Source organism: Rhinopithecus bieti, unplaced genomic scaffold, assembly GCF_001698545.2.
Source record: "Rhinopithecus bieti isolate Rb0 unplaced genomic scaffold, ASM169854v2 scaffold_35856, whole genome shotgun sequence".
NCBI classification, from domain to species: domain Eukaryota; kingdom Metazoa; phylum Chordata; class Mammalia; order Primates; family Cercopithecidae; genus Rhinopithecus; species Rhinopithecus bieti.
Window position 1 is genome coordinate 1,317,306 of NW_016815820.1, and position 12,612 is coordinate 1,329,917.

The window sequence follows — 12,612 nt, forward strand, 5'->3', positions numbered from 1 at the left end:
TCACTGAGCTCTTTGAACTGGAGGCTGTTGGCAGCTCTTGTGGGGAGGGTCTGAGAGTTGGGGAAGGTGTCCAGTGGGGAGGCACTTCTGAGCTCTGAGGGAGATGGGGCCCCCAGGAAACCACTGCTAAGGTGCTGGGCTGGGCCTGGCCCCTGGTGGCAGGTGCTCCTAAAACCATGGCTGTCCCCACTCTGGGCAGGTCTTTGGGGAGGCTCCCAGCAGCAGCTTCCCTGACTCCACTGCTTGGCAGCTGGGTGCTCAGAATCAGACAGCTCCCTCTGCACCGCCGCCGGGTCACCTCAGGGCTGCTCTTTGATCTGGAGATCACATGCAGACAGGCTTGCACATGTGTGTAACCCCCTGCCTCCACGCCCAGGCACTCCTGGCCCCTCACCCTCCTGTCTGTCCCTTTCAGCTTGAGGTGAGGGTGGGGCCTCAGTCAGGGGGACACCACTGCTCCCTCAGCTGGGAGTGACCTAGCACTGTGATCTAGGCTTGGTGATGGGGAAGGGTTTGTGTTTACCTTCTCAAGGAGGGCTCAGGCCCTGACTCAGAGCCTTCTCACTGCCGCCACCCTCCTCTTCTAGGTGCCCAACTCCAAGGCTTTGGAGACGGAGAGCTGGAGGTGGCAGAATGAACAGAGGTGTTGAGAGTGACACATCTTGGCACAGACGGGAGACAGCATGAATGCATGCACACGCTTGTGAAGCTACCTCTCTCTCACATGCATGCATCAAGACACACAATGACATCTCCCCATCATCACACACACATGGGCTCCCACTTGAGACAAACCTGTCATCTGCAGACACATCCACAGACGCAAACACACACCTGAGACATGTTGGCGTCACATGAGGTACAAAGCCAAAGCCATAACACTCCAAGAGATGTGGGCTGCCAACACACAGGTGCACAGACACACATCACTCAAGTCACCCTAGCATCAGACACACATAGACATACATACACATGCACTCATAGAAGCAGAGCAGCTCCCTGTAATGGAAAAAGTCAGATAGAAAATCAGCAGCATGGCCAGGCATGGTATCTCATACCTATAATCCTAGCACCTTGAGAGGCCAAGGTGGGCAGATCATTTCGGCCTAGGAGCTCGAGACTAGTCTGGGCAACAAGGTGAAACCCCGTCTCTACAAAAAACACAAAAATTAGCTGGGTATGGTGGCATGCACCTGTAGTTCCAGCTACTCAGGAGGCAGAGGTGGGAGGATTGCTTAAGCATGGGCGGTCGAGGCTGCAGTGAGAAGTGATCACACCACTGCACTCCAGCCTGGGTGACAGAGCAAGACCCTGAAAAACAAAAAACAAAAAACAAAAAGAAGAAGGAAAGAAAGAGAGAAAGAGAAAGAAGAAGAAAAGAAAACATTACTGAGGTGACCCAGCTCAAATAGGAACCTCTGTGTCAAGGCCCTCAGTTTCCCCATCTGTCAAATGGCGATAACCAGATCCCCACCCCGTTGGCCTCTGAGGCTGTTTTGAGGCACACAGCAGACTAAGGATGAGGCAGAAGGAGCGGGTCTCAAGCTCACGGAAGGGATTTGTTGGATGCTCGCAGCCACACAGGTGAGGGGTCCTCCAGCAGGGCTCCAGAGCTGGGGAGACCCACCCTCATCCAGTCCCCTCACTCTCAGAAGGTAGGCTCTCCCCTCCCCCATGCCCGCAGGAGGCGGAAGGGAGGAGGACCTCCAGCCCACAGACGCCAACCGGGCTGGCAAGGGTTAAGGTGGCAGCTGCCAGGCAGGGCTGAGCTGAGCAGTTTGGTTTGAGGGCTGCGTGCAGGCGGGAGCAAGGAGGCGGCAGCCGGGCAGACTTGCTGGAGACACTGCATTTTATTAGGGCTGGGCTGCCAGCAAAGGGAGGGAGAGAGAAGGAAAGGGCAGAGAGAGAGGAAGGAAGGAGGGAGGCAGGGCGGGCAGGCGGGCGGCTCTGGGATGAAAGGATGTTGTAAGCTCCCTAATTCCTCCCTGCTCATCCCAGCTCTGTCAGGCTGGATTAACTGCCCAGGTGACCTCCTGCGGGGGTCAGCCCCACCCCTGACCTCCTCTCCTTCTCTCCTCATCTCTAGGCCAGGCAGGTCACCCTCTTCATCAGCCCTGGTGGGGGCCCCCATAGGCACAGGGGCTGGGGATGGAGGCCCTGGCAGGGTACCAGGGTAAGGCTGCTGAGCCCATCTTCTACCAGGTGCTTCTTGACTACACCCATGGCCTCGTGACAACCTTTGTGAGGCGGGGAAGAAGCAGGGCGGGCTAGGGAACCCCAGCTTGCCCTGAGGGTCACTGTTCTCCAAAACTTAGACACAGCTGGCATTCGCTAAACTCCTACTCTGTGCCAAGCACTTTGCATGTGACCTTTCACAGCTTGGGAGGTAGGTGGCATAGTACCCATTTATCAGGTGGGAAAACAGAGGCAAGAGAAATGGAGTCTCTGCTGAGGTCACATCACCTCTTACTTGTCAATGCTAGAATTTGAACCCTAGGTCTGAAGAATGGGTGCTCTCAATGGTGGGCTTTTCAGAATCTCTGGGCATCCCAGTGCAGAGTGTCTGAAAGCTGGAGCCACCGCAGCCCCACCCATCCCAGCTGGCCAGCCCTCCTCCCTGAGTTCTTCCCTGGGAGGAGAAACAGAGAGGGGAGGGCTGGTCCTGGGAAAGCTTAATGTTGCAGTCAGGAATGTGCATGCTGGAGTCAGCTGACCTGGATTTGAATCCTGCCTCCAGTACTTTATTGGTTGTGTGACCTTGGGCAAGTCACTTAACCTTTCTAAGCCTCAGTTTCCTCATCTGTAATGCAGGGATAATGCTACCTACCCAGTAGCGTTGTTGAGAGGATTAAATGAGAGAATGTGAGTAAAATACTTTACAAGGTCCCCAGCAGATGGTGAGTACTACTCAGTTAATGGAAGCGACTGCTGCTAATGGTGACCAGGGAGATGGGGCTTGCTCCCCAACCTGCCTCCTGCCCCGTCCATCACTCCACACCCCCAATTCAGACCCAGCCCACTGGCTGCACTTGCTACATTGGCCGACCCACCCATCTGTAGGTGCACTCAAAAAAGGAATAAATCAACCAATTATTTATTCAGCACCTGCTATATCTCAGGCACTGTTCCAGGAGGTGGTCTGATGACCAAAGCCTGGAAAAGGAAGGCACAGACCCTGTGCTAGAGCTCCAGGGCCAGAAGCAGACCCACTCAGGAGGGGCCTGAAGCTGGGCACACCTGACATAGTCCAGGGAGGACAGGACAGACTGTCAGAGGAAAGGGCAAGGCAGTTGGTGGTGAGTGGGAGGGAAGCCTGGAAGGACTGCATAGAGGAGGAGGCATTTGAAGGAAGCCTTGAAAGAAAATGGAAGCATGATGGGCAAAGATGGGGGGGGAGTGGTTCTGGGAACATATTCCCCCTCCAGGACTTCATGGGGTCAAGAGGAGTGAGGCTTGTGAAGCCTAATCACAGCTGCCTTATGAATCATGCTGGGGCCAGTGCAGGGAGGGAAACTGCAGACCCAGAGGGTCCCAAGATCCATCCTGGGTGTCAAGTTAAGAGAAGGGTAAGGGTCTTGCCATTCCCAGACCCTCAGGTTTGCTGGAAGATGCCCCAGCACCTTGAACTTGGGGTAAGGAAGCTCCCGCGCCTCTTTTGTGAGGAGGTAGCTTCTGCTTTTCTCACTTAGGGAAGTGGATGAGAAGGATGGTCTCTCTTTCCCTGAGGACCCTTCCCTTGAGGGGGTCCCAGATACTAGGGGACTTGAGAGACCCCACCCAATTCAGCCTCCATATTCCACACCCTTCAGCACCCCACCACCCCTACTGCTTATTACCTAGTCCAGCAGAGCCACTGGAGTAATGTGAGCAAAGTGGTGAAGATTCTAGACAGCTGGCAAAGGCCCTTGACACTCAGCCTCCCAGCCCCTGACTTCCAAGACCCCAGATGAGGCCTCTAGGTGGCTACGTTGGTTGAGTTCCATCAGCTAAGCCTGGAGGGGATTGGAGGGGAAGGGGAGAATGGAGGGGGAAGGAGAAGGGGAAGCAGCCAGCACCCTGGCCTCTGTTTTTCCAGCTTTAATTGCAGTGTTAATCACCTTAATAAGCTGTTTACCAACTACCCAACAGCCTGAGACTTGGAGACTTCGAAGGCAAAAAGTGCTTGGACATGAGTTTCCGAGGCCCCAGGCGGGAGGAGGATGATGTTGATGGGGTCCCAGTGGGGCTGGGGCAGAGGGAGCAGGTTGGGGATTGCAGGAGAAGGCCGGGGCCAGGAAGTCAGGGAAGGGCAGCCTCAAGCTCTTCCAAGGGGCCCAGCAACCTCTCCACAAGAAGCCCTTGAGGCCGCTTCCTCAGGGAAGCCTTCCCCCATCTCCAACATGGGTCCCCAGCCCCTGCCTTTCTCTTTTGTCACTGGGCTGTGCTTGTCACCACTAACTCAGTGACTCTCTGCAGGCTCCATCCTAGCTCTGTGGAGGCAGAGCCTGCATGGCGCCTTCCTTATTGCTTTGTTCCTAGCTCATAGCATGGGCATGAACCACATGGAGTATTTTGGTTCCCCCTGGGGAGGGTTGCTGGGCTGGAAGGCAAGAGACCTGGAACTGCCTTTTTATACCAAGGTCCCTTGGGGCAGAACTGGGGAAGAATCTGAACTGGGGGCATCAGGAATGAAGTCAGGGACTGGGGCATGTTCTCCTGGACACCCCCCACCCCCACCTCATGCCTAGCACAGGCTGGAATAGCAGGATGCTCAGTGAACACAGAATGCATGAATGATGACATGAAATGATCGATCTTGGGACCCCTCTCCTAGTCCCTCTCTCAGCATCAGGGGAGGGGCTGTGAGGGTGAGGGGGACATGATAACTGCCCCTCCCCAGGCTGATGGGGGTTAAATGAGATGACAAGAGGAAAGCCCAGCACCTAATTGCTACTCCTGAGCAACTGCAGGAGTTCACAGTGATCGCACTCTCACTAGGCATTCTCATCTAATCATCAGGAAGCAGGCCCAGAGAGGCCGTGTGACTTGCCCAAGATCACACAGCAGGTGAGTGTTCTTAGTGCTCGGGCCCCTCTCTCTATGCCAGGCTACATCTGGACAGGCACTGCTGAGTGGGCTCTCAAACCCTTGCAGAACCAAGAGAGGCCTCTGGATCACAAGCAGGTGGTCCCAGTGATCTGACGTCCCTGAATGCTTTTCTTCAATTGGCCCGTTTTGTTGGGGAATCTAGCAGGCGTTTTGGGGGTGGGACAGAGTATGGACCAGGCCTATTAAGCTCCAGGAGTGTCCTGGGAAGCTCAGAGGCCCAGGAAGCATTAAGGAAGGGCCAGGAGTCTCCTGGCTACCTCTGCCTAAGATGAGGAGTCAAAGAAGGAAGGGCTTAGGGGTCGGGCAGCCAGGATAGGCACTCTGGAAGGAGACAAACCTGGGGATGGGGACAGAAGGTGGGGCCTCCAGGCCTAAATTCCTGGGTTGTCTCCTGGGGCAAATCAGAGCAGGATTGGAAGTGTCTGCTGAGTCAGCAGGGAACAGAGACTCCACACCCTGGAGGATTAGCTGGAGCAGGGGAGGGGTGTCCCCCACCCCAGGCAGTTCACCTTACACCTGGCAGCAGCGCATCCTTCCCTGCACATTGAGGGTGCCTGGCCACGTCATGCAATGTGTGTGGCACTGTCCCACACCCACCCCCCAGGTCAGTCAGGCCTGCCCTGAGCTCAGGAACCACTGATGGTGAGTGGGGGAGGATGATGTGCCTTCAGCGAGGGGAGGGTGGGCAACTAAAGAAGTCAGAAGGCCAGAGGGAGCAGGAGGGGGGCTGGAAAGGAAGGCAAGCAGAAGACAGTTGCTCCCAAGAGCAGAGAGATCCTCCCAAGATCTGGGCAGGGATGGTGCTAACGGAAGACCTACTGTGTGCTAAGCCCTATGCCAGGAGCTTCTACAGGCAGTGTCTCATTTCTTCCTCACAGCTACCTGCCAAGGTCAGTGGCATTATTATCCCATTTTGTTGGTGAGATCAATGAGACTGTGTAACCTCAGGTCAGTCACTTGCCCTCTCTGAGCCTGACTTTCCCTCATCAATGTAATGGAGCTAACCATATCTCTCTTGCAGGGCTGCTGAGGAAATTAAATGAGATAACACATATGAGAGGCTTAACACAATGATGGGAGCTCAACAAACTGTACTGTCAGGTTTTTGTTTTGTTTTGTTTTTTGGAGATGGAGTTTCACTCTTGTCACCCAGGCTAGAGTGCAGTGGTGCCATCTTGGCTCACTGCAACCTCCGCCTCTGGGATTCAAGGGATTCTCATGCCTTAGCTTCCTGATTAGCTGGGATTACAGGTGCCCGCCACCATGCCTGGCTAATTTTCGTATTTTTAGTAGAGATGGGGTTTCATCATGTTGGCCAGACTGGTCTTGAACTCCTGACCTCAAGTGATCTGCCCGCCTTGGCCTCCCAAAGTGCTGGGATTACAGTCATGAGCCACCGTGCCTGGCCTGTACTGTCAGTTTTAGATTAAATCAGCCGTGAGCAGGTAGGGCACGCCTCAGTGTCCCTCCTCAGTTGGCCCAGGGAGTTCTATGTACCCTCCATGAGTCCAAAGTTGACCCTTTCTTCTCTGTCAGGGGAGGTCACCTACAAAATTCCTCCCTCTACTGGAAAAGTGCTTCTTGATCTCATGGTTCAGATAATAGAAGGATGATCACCCAGGAAACCACCATGTGCCTAGAACCAGCAGAAGGGATGATGACAGGGGTTTATGTATCTCAGTTACTGATCAGTTAAAGATCTGGCCTCCACATCTATATGCTTAAGATTTTGTTTTGTGTTTCCATTTTAAAAGGAATATTTTTCCTTATTTATTGCTATACTAAAGAACAGCTACTGATGTCTTATATTTATCTCATATCTAGCCACTATGCCCAAATTCTCTTAATTCTGGAAAATTTTTTCCCCTGGAGTTTCTTGAGTTTTCTAAATATACAATCAAATATCAGTAAAAAGAGATTTTTTGTTTGTTTTTTCTTTTTTTGAGACAGAGTCTCACTCTATTGCCCAGGCTGGAGTGCAGTGGCACAGTCTCGGCTTGCCATAACCTCTGCCTCCCAGGTTCAAGTGATTCTCCTGCCTCAGCCTCCCAAGTAGCTGGGATGACAGGCACAAGCCACCACACCTGGCTAATGTTTTCATTTTTAGTAGAGACGAGGTTTCACCATGTTGGCCAGACTGGTCTTGAATTCCTGACCTCAAGTGATCTGCCTGCCTCAGCATCCCAAAGTGCTGGGATTACAGACATGAGCCACCGTACCTGGCTGACTTTTGTGTTTCAACTCCTATAGTCCCCACAAAAACTCTAAGAAGCACATGCTCTCATCTTCATTTTCCAGGTAAGAAAGGTGCAGTATAGAGAGGTTAAGAAACTTGCCCAAGGTCATCGAATTGAACTTGAATCAGGAATCTGGATCTTCATTGTTTTGTGTTCCTGGGGGTAGAACTATACTATTCTCCATTATATGGTGAACTGGTGGGTCAGAGAAGTCAGGGGGATGGAAAGAGAGACACTTCCAGCACCAAATTGGTCTAGCCAGGGTGAAAGAATAAGCCACCATCTCTCCTAGCATACCTGGTATTTTTCACAGATTACTAGGGGTGCACTCTCCTTGTCTCCATGACCTTTGGAGGCATCATTTGATCATTGGCCCTACTGCATAGGTGAGGAAATAAAGACCCAGAGATGTGAAGTGACTTGCCCAAAGCCCTCTCGATTGAGTGCCTGCATCTCAGAGTGCAAATCCTTGAAGACTTTATAAGGGCTCTATGGAGGAGGAGGTAAATCTTATTTCAAGGGTTGGGGGAATAACAGTTATCGCTTGGATAGGGCTGCCAAGGGGCTGGGAATGGGAGGGATCCAAAGTCAGAGATGAGTCCCAAGACAGAATTCAAGGTTTAGAAAGGCAGGTAGGAGGGTTTGAGGAGCTAAGGCAAAGACCTGGGTCACAAGGGGTGGAAGAAGCCTGCATTGGTGGATCCAGCTGATCCCCCTGGGCTTGGGGAATGTGACAGGAGCTGGGCAGAGGCATGTCAGGAGCCTCCTGCAGTCTGGCTTCCCCCAGGATCTGTTGGAGCAAAGAATTCCCGGCGGCTCCAGGGCTGGGAGGAGGAGTTTGCAGCAGGCCCCAGCTTGCAGAGACAGAGAAAGCAGCTCCTGGGTTCAGCCCGAGAGGAGTGGTCTCGTGGCTCTCTGGCAGGCAAGGCAGGCAGTGGGAAGGGCATGGCTTGGCAAGTGCCATGTGGCCCCATCCCCTCTTAGGCCTCTACCCAACCCCATGTGCTGAGCCTCTCCACCCCAAAGAGAGTGGGAGCATCAGGGTTGAGGAAGGGGTGAGTAGGCAGAGAAAGAAGCCAGGGAGCCCTGGAGTCCCCAGTCCGAGAGGGGAGGCCCATGCAGCTCTCTCTGGCAACCTCCAGCCTGAAGAAGGAGTACAAGTCTGAATGGGTCAGGCTAAGGTGCAAACCAGGACAGAGAAGATAATCATGGCATGGGCTTGTAGGTGGAGGAGATGTCCAGGGAACCTCTTGATGGAAGTGGGATAATCCAGATGTGTGCTCCAACCTCATGATGTGGCCTCTATGTTACATCAGCTAGAGGTGGAGAGGGTGAGAGAGTGGGGGCTACAGGCTTGAGTTAAATCTCATGTGGCGGCAAAACGATCTTCCTTAGGCTTAACCCCGAGCAACTAAACTCTGAAAGGAATGGTTCATACAGAGCTGAGAGGAATCTCTTCCACAGAGAGTGGCACCCTCCCCTGGAAATGAAGTCATCTCTCCATTTTTGGGCCAGAGAGGCCGAAGGCCTGGCACTGTGAGACACTGAATCAGAAAGCTTGATGTTTGGAGGAAGCTTGGGGCCGACTCCTTTCCCCTTCCTAAGCTGGCCAGACATGCCCCCTATGGTGCCAGTGGGGCTGAGTACCTCAGCGTCATCAAACTGGGGGGCTGGGAAGAGCCAGCTATAGGATGCATCCCATCTGCAGCACAGGGGAGCTTAGTCTAATGGTAGAGACAGGGTCTGCCTTACAAAGCCACAGACTAGAGTGGAAAGTGGTGGTAGACACACATTAGCCCACTCTGGTCCCTGCACCCAGAACTTAGCAAGAGAAATTATCTGTGTTGCAGAGAGGGTGTGTAATTTGCCCAAGGTCACACAGCAATTAGTATTAGGTACAGATCTTTAGTTCGCAGAGCTGTGCCTTCCTCACCACTCTGTGATCCCAAGCCCCTTCCTGCTTCCCTGGATGGGAGTCAATGTCAGGGAAGAGGGGCAGAGGGATCAGTGGAGACTTCTGAGGGAAAGGCCACTTAAGGCCCCTTAAATAGCCTCTGGGTTCCTGTGGCAGAGCTGGACTCCAAGATATGTCTGCGAGCCATGAGTTGTACCAGGAAGGGCTGGGGACAGAAGCTCTTCTTGCTAGAGCTTAGGAAAAGAAGTAGGCAAAGCTTCAGGGAACACAAACAATCAAGTCAGAATAAAATTATCAGATTTCTGTGGCTGTTCAGCCTCTCTCCTCAACCACTCACCAGGGAAATATTCCCAGAAAATAGATGCAGAGCTAGGAAAGGGAGAGAGAAAGGGAAGGGGCAGGAGAAGAAAGAGATAGAGAAAAAGAGACTGCCCCCCGTCTACATACATGTGCTTGCACACAAGGAAGCTAGTCTGTATATTTCTGGGCATGCACGTCTGTTTCTGCCTATGGTCAAGTCGCTGGGCATTTCCCTTTTGGTGCTTTGCTGTGCTGTGCTTTTCTCTGTGAGTATATAAGCCATGAGGGCATCTCTCTGTGTATGTCCATGTACAACCATGGGAATGCTTCATGTACACATGTGTCTATGTGTGGCTCTGCCCACTCCCTGCACCCCATTTTGTGTGTCCGCCTGCCTGTGTGCACATATCTTCCGTGGGTTCACATGTGCACATGCGCTGTCTGTGTGCCTGGCTCCCTGGACCTGCTCGTCTCCAAGCATTTCTCTGGGGCCTTTGTATTCTGAGGTTAGGAGTAGAAGGGCCTTTTATTTCCACCCCCACCACCAAATTTTTTTTTTTTTTTTTTTTTTTTTTTTTGAGACCGAGTCTGGCTCTGTTGCCAGGCTACAGTACAGTGGTGCAATCTTGGCTCACTGTAACCTCTGCCTCCCGGGTTCAAGCGATTGTCCTGCCTTAGCCTCCCGAGTAGCTGGGACTACAGGTTGCCTGTCACCATGCCTGGCTAATTTTTGTATTTTTAGTAGAGACAGGGTTTCATCATGTTGGCCAGGATGGTCTCCAACTCTTGACTTCATGATCTGCCCACCTCGGCCTCCCGAAGTGCTGGGATTACAGGCGTGAGCCACCGCGCCCGCCCAGCCCTATTCCCGCTTTTTAAGCAATCTGCACAGGCCAGGAAATGGGGAAGCGAAAGTATGGTGAAGAGGCCACTTGTCGCTCTCAAAGTATTTTCATCTTGGAAAGAGAGACAGCAGTCACCCAAGGACTCACTGATAGAAATTCTCCCGGCTCCCCAGGTCCAACAGCCATGCTGCTCAGAGAAGGGGCAGGGGCACGAGGTGGGGTGGGGTGAGGTGAGGAGAAACAAGAGCTGAAGGAACTCTTCCTCTTTACCTCACCTTAAAATGAGAGGGGAAGATATGAAAGAGAAATACTTTGGGGTCGGTGACTTTTTCTTTTCAACCATCATTATTAAAGCATTACTCACCTCCTGGAATGGGGCTCCCAGGTCAAGGGGAACCCTAGTCTCTTGAAAGCCAGCTCCTTCATGGGCGGGCTTGAAAGGGTCTTTGCAGAGGCCTGAAGCCCATCCCCACACCTCGTTTTAACCCCCTGCTTCCCAGCTTCTACCTCTAGTTCCCTCTCAGCTCCATCATGTCCCCCTCCTGCCTCCTCCTGGCCAAGTGAGGCCTGAGAAGGAAAGGGTTAGCCTAGGGGCAGTGGGGATGGGAAACACCTGTAGGATGCCTCTTGGAAGGAAGAAACCTTGTACATTCAGTTGAGAGGAGCTTTGCCATCACTATAATGGGAGGAATTGAGATCAGACACTAGGCAGAAACTAGACAGACTTCGAGCAGGGGAGGAGAGAAATGAGTGTCCCGTCAGCTCCTTGGCGGAAGCAGGAAATCACTGTCCACCTTCTTAGACTTTTCCTCTCTCTACCCACATCCCTTATAAATTCTGGGGAGGTCCTTGATCTCCAAGGCCCCCGTCTACACAGGCCTCAGCTACCGGGATAACATTCCATCGACTCTCTGGATACAATCCCAGAAGCAAGTCCAGGCATCCAAACTCAAATGAGGTTTGGAGCTGAGTAATCAGCTGCTATGGCTTTGCAGACATTTTGTCGGGGAACAACCATCTATGTCCCCACCCCCACCTCAGATTTTGGGGTGGAGGAGGGGCGGCCTGTCACTGGGTGTCTTCCCCCTCAACCACCACCACATTCTCCCTCTTCCCACCTGCAAGTAATTTGGCCAATGGGAGGGCAGTTAAGATTGCAGTGTGGAATCCTTCAAGATCTGTGTGTATTTGGTGAGGAGGGGGCTACCTCCCTTCCCCTCAGACCCCATGTGCCCTTTCCTCTTCACAGCAGCAAATTACTTGTAATTATCTCACATTGAAAGCCTTCAGGAGCCGCTCCCAAAATTGCTTTAATTGAATTAATTAAATCTCATTTTGCTGGGGGAAAACATGGAGGCATGACTTAAAATAGTATATGGGGAGAGAGAAGTTGAGTGGCCCAGAAAGGAGGGGAAGCCCGAGTCAGCTTTCCCGTAGCTGAGACCCTTGTAGTACCCTGGACATTCTCTGGACACACTTTCCCATCTTCCAGTTTCAGCTGACTTCAGACGCACTGTGCTGCGTCTTCTGCATTTGGGACCTTGCCCGCATCCAGCTCTCAGATGGTGGTGACCAGCGATGTTTTGAGTTCTCCAGTCTCATTCCTCCTCCGCCCTCCTAGGAGGCAGTTCTCCCAGGGGCAGAGGTGAATGGATGGCAGTAGGAATTCCCCCTCGCTGTAACCCCTCCCCTCTCGTCCCTCGATAATAACAGCAGTTGTAAATGCCATTTATTAAGTGCTTACTATGTTCCAGGCACCATGTCAAGCATGTTACAAGCACTATCTCATTTTGTCATCACAATCACTCTGCAAAGCAAGTCCTATTAGTATTCACATCTTAGGTGGGGGTGGGAGATGGGAACAAGCAGGGCTCAGAGAGAGGTTAAGTAACTCACCAAAAGTCACACTGCTAGAAGGTGACAAAGCTGAGACTCTCTGTAGCTTAAAGCCCCTGTTCTTAACCATCCAGTCTTGGTCCCCCTCCCTTACTGACCCAATTTTCCCAGTGGGGCTCCCCCAGGGAAAGGAACCATGGGGTTCTCCTTCTACAACCCTGATGGCCTAAGGGAAGGGAACGGGCACGTCCTCCACCGGGGGCTCCAGGCCCATCACCACCCAGGAGCTCAGGGAAACTGGACCAGCTCCCAAATGGAAAAGAGATTTCCATTTCCCCTGAAAGGATGGATAGAAGGAAGGGGGCGTGGGGGGGGGGCCGGGGGGGGGGGG